This window comes from Capra hircus, chromosome 28, assembly GCF_001704415.2.
Source record: "Capra hircus breed San Clemente chromosome 28, ASM170441v1, whole genome shotgun sequence".
Lineage (NCBI taxonomy): Eukaryota > Metazoa > Chordata > Mammalia > Artiodactyla > Bovidae > Capra > Capra hircus.
Window position 1 is genome coordinate 3194975 of NC_030835.1, and position 11995 is coordinate 3206969.

Genomic DNA, 11995 nt, shown 5'->3' on the forward strand with positions numbered 1-11995 from the left:
CCATTGCATCAGTGATGCCATCCAGCCATCTCATCCTTTGACACTCTCTTCTCCTGTGCTAGACCTTTCCCAGCATCAGGGACTTTTCCAATGAGTGAGCTGTTCCCATGAGATGACCAAAATACTGGAGTTTCAGCTTTAGCATCAGTCCTTCCAATGACTGTTCAGGGTTGATTTGATCTCTTTGCTGTTCAAGGGACTCTCAGGAGACTTCTCCATCACCACAGTTTGAAGGCATCAGTTCTTCAGCACTCCGCCTTATTTACAGTCCAGCTCTCACAACCATATGTGACTACTGGAAAAACCATAGCTTTGACTAGACCTTTGTTGGCAAAGTAACGTCTCTGCTTTTTAATATGCAGTCTAGGTTGGTCATAGCTTTTCTGTAAGGAGCAAGTGTCTTTTAATTTCATGGCTGCAGTCATCATCTGCAGTGATTTTGGAGCCCAAGAAAATAAAGTCTGTCACTGTTTCCATTGTTTCCTCTATTTGTCATGAAGTGATGCGACCAGATGCTATGATCTTAGTTTTCTGAATGTTGAGCTTTAAGCCAGCTTTTTCACTCTCCTCTTTCACTTTCATCAAGAGGCTCTTTAGTTCCTCTTTGCTTTCTGCCATAAGGGTAGGGTCATCTGCATATCTGAGGTTATTGATATTTCTCCCAGCAATCCTGATTCCAGGTTGTGCTTTATCCAGCCCAACATTTCTCATGATGTATTCTGCATATAAGTTAAATAAGGAGGGTGACAGTATACAGCCTTGATGTACTCCTTTCCCAATTTGGAACCAGTCCATTCTTCTATGTCTGGTTCTAACTGTTGCTTCTTGACCTGCATACAGGTTTCTCAGGAAGCAAGTAAGGTGGTCTGGTATTCCCATATCTATAAGAATTTTCCAGTTTGTTGTGATCCACACAGTCAAAGGATTTGGCATAGTCAATAAAGCAGAAGTAGATGGTTTTCTGGAATTTTCTTGCCTTTTTGTGATCCAGTGGATGTTGGCAATTTGATCTCTGATTCCTCTGCCTTTTCTAAATCCAGCTTGAACATTTGGAAGTTCTCAATTCACATACTGTTGAAGCCTGCCTTGGAGAATTTTGAGCATACTCTGCTAGCGTGTGAGATGAGAGCAACTGTGTGGTAGTTTGAGCATTCTTTGGCATCGCCTTTCTTAGGGATTGGAATGAAAACTGACCTTTTCCAGTCCTGTGGCCACTGCTGCATTCTCCAAATTTGATGGCATATTGAGTGCAGCACTTTCACAGCATCATCTCTCAGGATTTTAAACAGCTCACCTGGAACTCCGTCACCTCCACTAGCTGTGTTCGCAGCAATGCTTCCTGAGGCCCACCTGACTTCGGACTCCAGGATGTCTGGCTCTAGGCGAGTGATCGCACCATCGTGGTTGTCTGGGTTATTAGATCTTTTCTGTATAGTTCTTCTGTGTAGTCTTGCCACCTTTTCTTAACATCTTCTGCTTCTGTTAGGTCCACACCATTTCTGTCCTTTATGAAAAGGGGAATACATTTTCATCTCCTGGGTGCCTTGCACTTTTTTCTTATCTGATCTATTGGAGCTTTGGGACTTCAATCATGTTTCTGTCCTCATATTCACTTCCAGTAGGTTCCAGAATTAATAGAGATAAAAATCAGTACCCAGAGCAGGAACTGTCTCCTCCACTTTCCCAATTTGATTGCCACTGCCACCCAGGGCTGACAGGTGTGCTCCTGCGTTGAAAAAAATCACTGTAGCTTGATTATTCTCTCATGTAGAGGTCTGTCCATTCCTCTGTGACATGTAAGCAAAGCAGCCATCACATTTGTGGCTGGCAGTCTTTCTTGGTGTATTCCAGGGTTCTCAGTTCTGCTGTTGATACTTTTCTCTGATCTGAATGATTTTCTATTTGGAGAAATATTTGGAAGTGAGAAACTTCATAGGATGTCTTGAGTAGATCCTTTACATAACTATACTGACTGTCTCCTAGAACTGAGTATATCTTATTTTTTAAATTTTTTTATAAGTTATCTATTTAGAGAAAACATATATGATTTTTTTTTGAGGAACTGAGTATATTTTATGGTTTGGATTTTTCCTCTGTATTTTATGACTTGACTTTCCTAGGATGAGTTATGATACTCTTTAAAGTTTCCTTTTAGAAAAGAATATCTTAGAATACTTCCAGGTGTTTTTAGAATATGTTGTGAAAATCAGCTAGTTTTATTAGAATTTGCCTTGCTTACATTTCATGAATTAATTTGGTGTTATAGTCACTTGATAGCCTTTCAGTTATGATGCTGTCCCTAGGAATTGTCTAGACTTCATAGACTTGTGTGTTGATGATTAGATTTAGTAGATAGATAAATAAATTTTTATTCCAACACTCATTTTAAAGGTGAAAAAACTAAGTCCCAGGGAGCTGAAATGATTTGTCTGTGATCATATAGCTCTGCAAGTCACAGAAAAAAGACTAGAAGCCAGGCTTCAGTCTCTTAGCATGACTGTTGTCAAGTTTCACTCATAAATCTCTGGCATACGTAGTGCAGAACAGTTGACTTAGGCTCCTTGGGAAAATGTACCCAATCTTTTCTTTGATATTAATTTGACAAAAAGAGCACTCTCCAAAAGACCTGGCATCTTGATAATTTAAAATATTTCTCTTTGTGCCTTCTTACCATTGTTAACCAAATCACATTTCATTCCATCAAAGACATGTTAGAGTCCTGAGTGGACCTTATTTGAATTACAGCTATCTAGAACAGTTTGCTTCTTTGATAAATATAATCTAGTTTATTTTGAAGCCTGGCTTGAAGTATATCTCAGGTTTAAATTATGCTAGGACTTCTCACTCAGGTGATGTCACTTTTTCTCAGCAAATGAGTTGTATACAAATGGTTTTTTAGCATGTCTTTTTGGAGATGAGAGGGATCTTGTCAAAGTGTAAGCATGGCCCCATTTCTTTTTTTGCATTTCTTTTTCTTGGGGATGGTCTTGATCCCTGTCTTGTGTACAATGTCACAAACCTCTGTATGTAGTTTGTCAAGCACTCTATCAGATCTAGTCCTTTAAATCTATTTCTCACTTCTGCTGTATTATCATTAGGGATTTGATTTAGATCATGCCTGAATGGTCTAGTGGTTTTTCCTACTTTCTTCAATTTAAGTCTGAATTTGGCAATAAGGAGTTCATGATCTGAGCCGCAGTCAGCTCCAGGTCTTGTTTTTGCTGGCTGTATGGAGCTTCTCCATCTTTGGCTGCAAAGAATATAATCAGTCTAATTTCAGTGATGACCATCTAGTGATGTCCATGTGTAGAGTCTTCTCTTGTGTTGTTGGAAGAGGGTGTTTGCTATGACCAGTGAGTTCTCTCGGCAAAACTCTATTAGCCTAAAGAATAGCAAGGAGAGATAAGAAAGCCTTCCTCAGTGATCATTGCAAAGAAATAGAGGAAAACAATAGAATGGGAAAGACTAGAGGTCTCTTCAGGAAATTTAGAGATACCAAGGGAACATTTTATGCAAAGATGGGCTCGATAAAGGACAGAAATGGTATGAACCTAACAGAAACAGAAGATATTAAGAGATGGCAAGAATACACAGAATAACTGTACAAAAAAGATCTTCATGACCAAGGTAATCACGATGGTGTGATCACTCACCTAGAGCCAGACATCCTGGAACGTGAAGTCAAGTGGGCCGAAGGAAGCATCACTACGAACAAAGCAAATGGAGGTAATGGAATTCCAGTTGAGCTGTTTCAAATCCTGAAAGATGATGCTGTGAAAGTGCTGAACTCAATATGACATCAAATTTGGAGAACACAGCAGTGGCCACAGGACTGGAAAAGGTCAGTTTTCACTCCAATCCCAAAGAAAGGCAATGCCAAAGAATGCTCAAACTACCGCACAATCGCATTCATCTCACATACTAGCAGCGTAATGTTCAAAATTCTCCAAGCCAGGCTTCAGCAATATGTGAATCATGAACTTCCAGATGTTCAAGGTGGTTTTAGAAAAGGCAGATCAAATTGCCAACATCTGCTGTATCATCAAAAAAGCAAGAGAATTCTAGAAAACCATCTACTTCTGCTTTATTGACTATTCAAAAGCCTTTGACTGTGTGGATCACAATAAACTTTGGAAAATTCTGGAAGAGATGGAACTACCAGACCACCTGACCTGCCTCCTGAGAAACCTATATGCAGGTCAGGAAACAACAGTTCGAACTTGACGTGGAACAGCAGACTGGTTCCAAATAGGAAATGGAGTACATCAAGACTGTACATTGTCATCCCGCTTTATTTAACTTATATGCAGAGTACATCATGAGAAATGCTGGGCTGGAAGAAGCACAAGCTGGAATCAAGATTGCCAGGAGAAATATCAATAACCTCAGATATGCAGATGACACCACCCTTATGGCAGAAAGTGAAGAACTAAAGAGCCTCTTGATGAAAGTGAAAGAGAAGAGTGAAAAAGCTGGCTTAAAGCTCAACATTCAGAAAACAAAGATCATGGCATCCGGTCCATCACTTCATGGCAAATAGATGGGGAACCAGTGGGAGACTTTATTTTCTTGGGCTCCAAAATCACTGCAGATGATGACTGCAGCCATGAAATAAAAAGACCCTTGCTCCTTGGAAGGAAAGTTATGGCCAACCTAGACAGCATATTGAAAAGCTGAGACATTACTCTGCCAACAAAGGTCCATCTAGTCAAGGCTATGGTTTTTCCAGTGGTCATGTATGGATGTAAGAGTTGGATTATAAAGAAAGCAGAGCACCTAAGAATTGATGCTTTTGAACTATGGTGTTGGAGAAGACTCTTGAGAGTCCCTTGGACTGCAAGGAGGTCCAACCAGTCCATCCTAAAGGAAATCAGTCCTGAATGTTCATTGGAAGGACTGATGTTGAAGTTGAAACTCCAATATTTTGGCCACCTGATGTGAAGAGCTGACTCATTTGAAAAGATCCTGATGCTGGAAAAGATTGAAGGCGGGAGAAGAAAGGGATGACAGAAGATGAGATGGCTGGATGGCATCAGCGACTTGATGAACAAGAGTTTGAGAAAATTCCGGGAGTTGGTGAGGGATAGGGAGGCCTGGTGTGCTGCAGTCCATGGGGTCGCTAAGAGTCAGACATGACTGAGCGACTGAACTGAACTGATATCATATTAATGGATAATAAGACTTAATATAATGAAGATAACAGTTTTTCTTAATTTAAAATGCAAAGTTGATTTAACCTAGTTTTAATACAGATTTCAAATTTTGTGTGTTTGTAGGTGAGGGAGAGAGAGATTTAATCAGGTGAATCAAACTTGGGGAAACAGAAGGGCAAAATATGAAGTATGAGGAAAGGAAGGCAAAGTGTGTATGTGGTGGAATGAGAACTGGGATAACTGCAGATTATCAAGACTCATTATAAACCTTAAGAATTGAAGAAATGTGGTAGTAATTTAGGAAGTGGCAAATAAGACAGATAAAACTGCTTAGAGATTACAGAAGATGACCTGTGTATATATGGGAACTTTTTCTGTGACAGGTGGCATTGTGGATAGAATGGTCTGTGCAATTTATGGTGTGGGTACAATTGGTTATTCCAAGAGGAAAAATAGTGCTTTGAGCTGCTAAGACTAAAAACTCATATACAACAGCTAGACAGTGGTGATAGGTTGTACTGAAAGGGTGTTTTTTTGAAAATTTAGGGTGAAGGTGTGGCAGAAAAAGGTTAAGTCCCATTTACTAATGAAATCACAGTGCGACGAATTCAGGGACTGGCTAGCGATGCAGCTCAGTTGCTCAGTCGTGTCCGATTCTTTGTGACCCCATGGACTGCAGCACGCCAGGCTTCCCTTGCCGTCACCAACCAGACCAGCTTGTGGTTTATCCAGTCTGGCATTTGCCCATGATGTCCTGTGCATATAAGTTAAATAAGCAGGGTGACGATAAACAGCCTTGTACTTCTTTCCCAATTTTGAACCAGTCTGTTTTTCCATTCCAGTTCTTACTGTTGCTTCTAGACCTGCATACAGGTTTCTTAGGAGACAGGCAAGGTGATCTGGTATTCCCACCTCTAAGAATTTTCCACAGTTTGTTGTGATCTTCACAGTCAAAGGCTTTGTGTAGTCAATGAAGCAGAAGTAGTATTCTTCTGGAATTCTCTTATTTCCTCCATGATCCGACGAATGTTGCCAATTTGATCTCTGGTCCCTCTGCCTTTTCTAAACCCGGCTTGTACATCTGGAAGTTTTCAGTTCATTTATTGTTGAAGCCTAGCTTGAAGGGTTTTGAGCATAACCTTATAGTATACGAAACGAATACAATTTAGGGTAGTTTGAATATTCTTTGGCATTGCCCTTCTGACCTTTTCCAGTCCTGTGACCACTGCTGAGTTTTGCAAATTTGCTGACATATTGAGTGCAGCACTTTAACAGCATCCTCTTTTAGGATTTTAAATAGCTCAGCTGGGATTCCATCACGTCCACTAGTGGTTATTTATGTGAAGTTAAAACTTAATAAGTTATATGTTTTGACTTATACTGCAAAATGAATGTGCTTGATAAGAGTTCTAGGTAGTTATTCCATTAATATGCTTGCATTTAAAATTGACTGTGCTTGGGTCCCTGTTCTAGAATGTCAGCTGTATATATGCCCACAAGCATATATATACCCACAAGAAGTATTTCAAGTCTAGGAAATTTTGTGGAATTAAGCAAAACACATACACATGGATATGGAGTAAGACGAGGGGAAAGGATGAATGTTTCACAAAATAAGAATCATCAAAAGAGATGATGCTTCAAAAGAGACCACAAGACATAACACAGTGGATGGCTGGAGATGCTGCCTAAGAAATAGCTGGGAGCTGAGGGTGGAAAATTAGGCAGGGGCCAGACCGTGGCAGGCCTTCTGGACTTTGGACCCGCTGCTCCTTTTGCCCAGGATGCTTTCCTGTCTCTTTGTCTAACCTTCCCTCTACCTTTTTGGCACACGGTGATCAGGTATCACCGTACTTTGTTACCGCATTGTTGTTTATCACAGGTGTAGCTTTTATACGTTTGCTTGTGTATTTTCTCTTTCCCCATGAGAATGTATGCATTCCATAAGGGCGGAGCACATCATGCATCTTATTCAGTGTGTGGCACTTAGAACAGTATTTGCTTGTATTTATACCCCAGAAAAGAACTGTCAGATGAGTGGGTTAATTGAAGCAGAATTGAGGGCAAAAATATTGATTACTGAATCCTTATTTCAAGGAGTTTTTTCCATTTAATTATATTCAGTTTATCTACCCGTGGTCTGGGTACTATACAGGACAGTGCAAAGTCAACAGTGTGGACTAAAGCCCATTTAGTAGCACAACATCTCATGGCAGAGACATTCCTAGAATCACTGGATTTAATTACACAAGCACTGAAATAAAGATGAATGATCTATATTTATTAGTGTGTTAGTAATCTTATATTAACAATAAGCTAAATGAGATAAGCACTCATTGTAAGAATCTCCTCTGGGCTGCAATAATAATCTTTTTTTTTTTTTAAAGAAAAATAAGCTTTATTTTAATGAACTTTTGGAAAATAATTTGGATGATTAAAACTTGGGTGATTCAATAGAAATAATTTATATGTGCATGGTACTCTACATGCTGTTTTGATGGATTGGAAAATATTGAAAGGGAAATATACATTTCAAGTGATTTTCTAAGAGTAGAAATCACACCATGACTGTGATTTCATTCTATTATTGACGATCTTACTGCTCTTCTTGAGAAGCTATAGAAATCATTTTCTCTTAAACTATTGATTCCTAAAATATAGCTATAATTTTTTTCATGTGCCTGTAGGTTTTTCAAAATGAAGTTAACTCAAGGAAGCTAAAAGTCTTTTTTCGAGATTTCCAACATAATGATGATTTTGAAGATCAGTTTAAAGATGAGGCTGAAAGGTATAACTCATACTTATTTAGTAAGTTTTCTACTTATTCATATTCATAGCTAGACCTTTGAGTGAAGGCTGAATAATGGCCCTCAAATGTTTGATTGATTTTAAAAATATAGTACTTTGTAGTAAGTACAATCTGACTTATCTAGAAATAGGATGTATTTATGATCTCATAAATATGATATTAACACAAGAGAAAGGTATTCCTAAAGAATTCAGTTTCTCTATCATCTCAACAATTACCGTTCCTAAACCTTTGTAAGTGTGTGTACTTGAATTAAGGTAAAGCTTAGTACACAACTAAGTCCTATAAGACATTACATGTTTCCAGAAAGAAAATAATGTATACTAGAAATGGAACTATTAGCATGGTGAATACTATATATGAAAAAAATTTAAAAACTCGGAGAAAAAGTAAATTTCCATTAGAAACAAAGGAAACAGCAACTTTAATGCTTATAAAATATTCAAATTTAGGTGTTATGTAAAAATACATTAAGAAAATATTTTATTAAGTCATATTTTCTTAGAGATTTGTAAGTGATATTAGCTACAGTCAATGGAAGAGCACTGCATAATAATGTGTATAGTATACAGCTGTATAAACAACTTTCAGAAGTGCATTAGATGAACAAGAAATAACATTAACTCAAAAGTGTTTTGAGATAATGTTACTAATATATACTAATTATTAGATACTAATTACATGCTAAGCACTGTATAGAAAGTGAAGTCGCTCAGTCGTGTCCAACTCTCAGTGACCCCGTGGACTGCAGCTTACCAGTCTCCTCCATCCATGGGATTTTCCAGGCAAGAACACTGGAGTGGGCTGCCATTGCCTTCTCCAGTGCATGAAAGTGAAAAGTGAAAGTGACGTCGCTCACAGACGGAGCCTTTTTGCGTCTTCCTGTCTGTCTCTGACTCCTCCATCTATCTGTTACCTGTCAGGAAGGAGGCTTGATGGTGAAAGGGAGCTGGTAGGAAATAGAGAGCAAGTGGATGTTTACAGTAACTCAAGAAAAGGGGGAGGAGCAAAGAGTGAGAAGCCTGGTATCACCCACAGAAACAAAAGGGAAAGGCAGTTACTTTGTTGAGGCTGAGGCGTAAAGTACATAAAGGAAGTTAATAGAGATGAGGACAGAAAAGTAGGCAAGGGTGAGACTGTCAGCCTCCTGGATTTATGAGTTCAGGGAGGAGCCTGAGTTTATCCTGAGGTTGGTGGGCAAGTATAACACTTAAATTTTCATTTAGGGGAGAATTTTCTCAGGAATTGGAGAGCAGACCCAGAAGTCAGATTAGGAGCCTTTTGCTAAATGGGGTTGCGAATGAAAGTGCAAAAAGAGCCAAACTGATAGCGCGAGTGAGTAAACTGAGTAGTGGGGAGTTGGAAAGGAAGCAGGAAGGAGAAGTGGGCTAGTATTTGAGAACCTGTTAGAGTGCATAGAGCGGTATTTCGATGGAGATAGAAAGATTAAAGGGTTTCCTGTTTTTAAGGTGAGAGAGAATCAGTTGATTCATATTTATTCTTATGGAAGAATTTGTAGGTAGGGAGAAATTAGTTATGTTTAAGAAAATATTCAACATTCAAAAAACTAAGATCATGGCATCTGGTCCCATCACTTCATGGCAAATAGATGGGGAAATAATGGAAACAGTGACAGACTTTATTTTTTTGGGCTCCAAGAGCACTGAGGATGATGACTGCAGCCATGAAATTAAAACATGCTTGCTCCTTGGTAGAAAAGCTATGACCAACCTAGATAGCATTTTAAAAAGCAGAGACATTACTTTGCCAATGAAGGTCCATCTTGTCAAAACTATGGTTTTACCAGTAGTCATGTATGGATGTGAGAGCTGGACTATAAAGAAAGCTGAGTGCGGAAGAATTGATGTTTTATAACTGTGGTGTTGGAGAAGACTCCTGAGAGTCCCTTGGACTGCAAGGAGATCCAACCAGTCAATCCTAAAGGAAATCAGTCCTGAATGTTCATTGGAAGGACTGATGTTGAAGCTGAAACTCCAATACTTTGGCCAGGTGATGCAAAGAACTGACTCATTGGAAAAGACCCTGATGCTGGGGAAGGTTGAAGGGAGGAGGAGAAGGGGATGACAGAGGATGAGATGGTTGGATGGCATCACCGACTCAACGGACATGTGTTTGAGCAAGCTCGGGGAATTGGTGATGGACAGGGAATCCTGGCGTGCTGCAGTCCGTGTGGTCGCAAAGAGTCGGACATAACTGAACAACTGAACTGAGGTAAACTGAACTGAAGAAAACCTAATTTTAGAAAAATGTCTCAGAGGAGACAGCATAGAGTTGAAAGCCTGAAAGGATTAATTCTGAACATGGAGAAAACAAGGAATAATGAAGAATGTCGATGCACTTAAGTATACATTTTTAAAGAGAGTAAGCTGAGAAAGTTCTTACTTTCTGGCTCACATTTCACAGAAGGGGCTGCACTGTTACTAAAGCAGAGCATCGGGAAAGGCAGTACATGAGGATGGTAGCTCAGAAACTAGGGATGGTAGAGGAAACGGGCTAGAAACATACCAGTGCTTTCCAGATGGTTCTCTGCTGACACTAGAAAGCCCAGTGACCCCAGTACTTTTCTTCTACCACAGCCTAGATAAAGGACGAAAGAAATGAATAGGGGGATTGATCTAAGGTGGCTGGTTGGCAAGCGAAGTGAAAGCTGAAGTTGGAGTTTGTGATCAGATGTTGGGACTTTGAAATTCTCTCTTTGAAAGTGGGCCGTTTCCTGGGGTTGACAATGGAAACGGGTGGTTGGACTGAAATGGAGGTGAATGTCAATTGAATAGTTAATATAGATTATCAGAGATTCTCTCTTAAATACATATGCATTCTCTAAGCCAGGGACAAACATAAATTTCTTTTCTAGTGAGAATGACGGCACCTTGCGGAAAACCAGTGGCTTCTTTCTAAAGCAGAAGTTGAGCAGCGAGGACGAAGAGCTTGCAGGGCCTTCCCATCCTGAGATTCCTACACTTCAGGGTATGACCTCATCCCACTTCATTAGCAGATTCTTGATGAGGCTATGTTTCAGAGGCATGCACAAAGAAATTTCTAATAGTGATGCAGGAAAAGAGCTAGGAAAAACTTTTTCGAAAGAGAAAAAGATGATGTTCTAGGATTTTCCTTTAAAAATGAAGAAACTGTTCCATACCTCACATTAATAAAGGGTACACTTCTATTCTTTCCCTGTCCTCCATCATCTCCCTGAGCTTGCGCAAACTCATGCCCGTTGAGTCGGTGATGCCATCCAAATTACTTACAATTGTATATAGCATATAGAGATATATGTTATGCATTTAGTTTAGTGCTATCAGTTATATAGATCCTCTTAACCCTAGTGATGTGTGTGTGTGTGCACAGGTGCATGCTTGATCTGTTTTAGAATTAGTTAGAGGGGTGTCAGACTCTGTATATCCTCTCATCTCAGACTCCAGGGTCCAGGGGCTCCTAAACGCTTGGTCCCAGAGAGGACAAAAGTTCTTTCTTGTTCCCACCCATGTCCTGTATGTGTTTTGTTTTTGTCCAGTCACTCAGTTGTGTCTGACGCTCTGTGAGCCCATAGACTGCAGCATGCCAGGCTTCCCTGTCCTTCTGTATCTCCCCGCTGCAGACAGATTCTTCACCATTTGAGCCACCAGGGACACCCTCTGTATCTCCCAGAGTTTGCTAAAACTCACATCCATTGAGTCAGTGATGTCATCCAACCATCTTATCCTCCATTGCCCCCTTCTCCTCCTGCCCTCAGTCTTTCCCAGCATCACCGTCTTTTCCAATAAGTCAGCTCTTTGCATCAGGTGGCCAAAGTACTGGAGCTTCAACTTCAGCATAAGTCCTTCCAATGAATATTCAGGACTGATTTCCTTTAGGATGGACTGGTTTGATCTCCTTGTTGTCTCAAGTCTTCTCCAACACCACAGTTCAAAAGCATCAATTCTTTGGCTCACAGCCTTCTTTATGGTCCAACTCTCATATCTGTACATGACGACTGGAAAACCCTAACTTTGACTGTAGCAGCAAAAGCAAT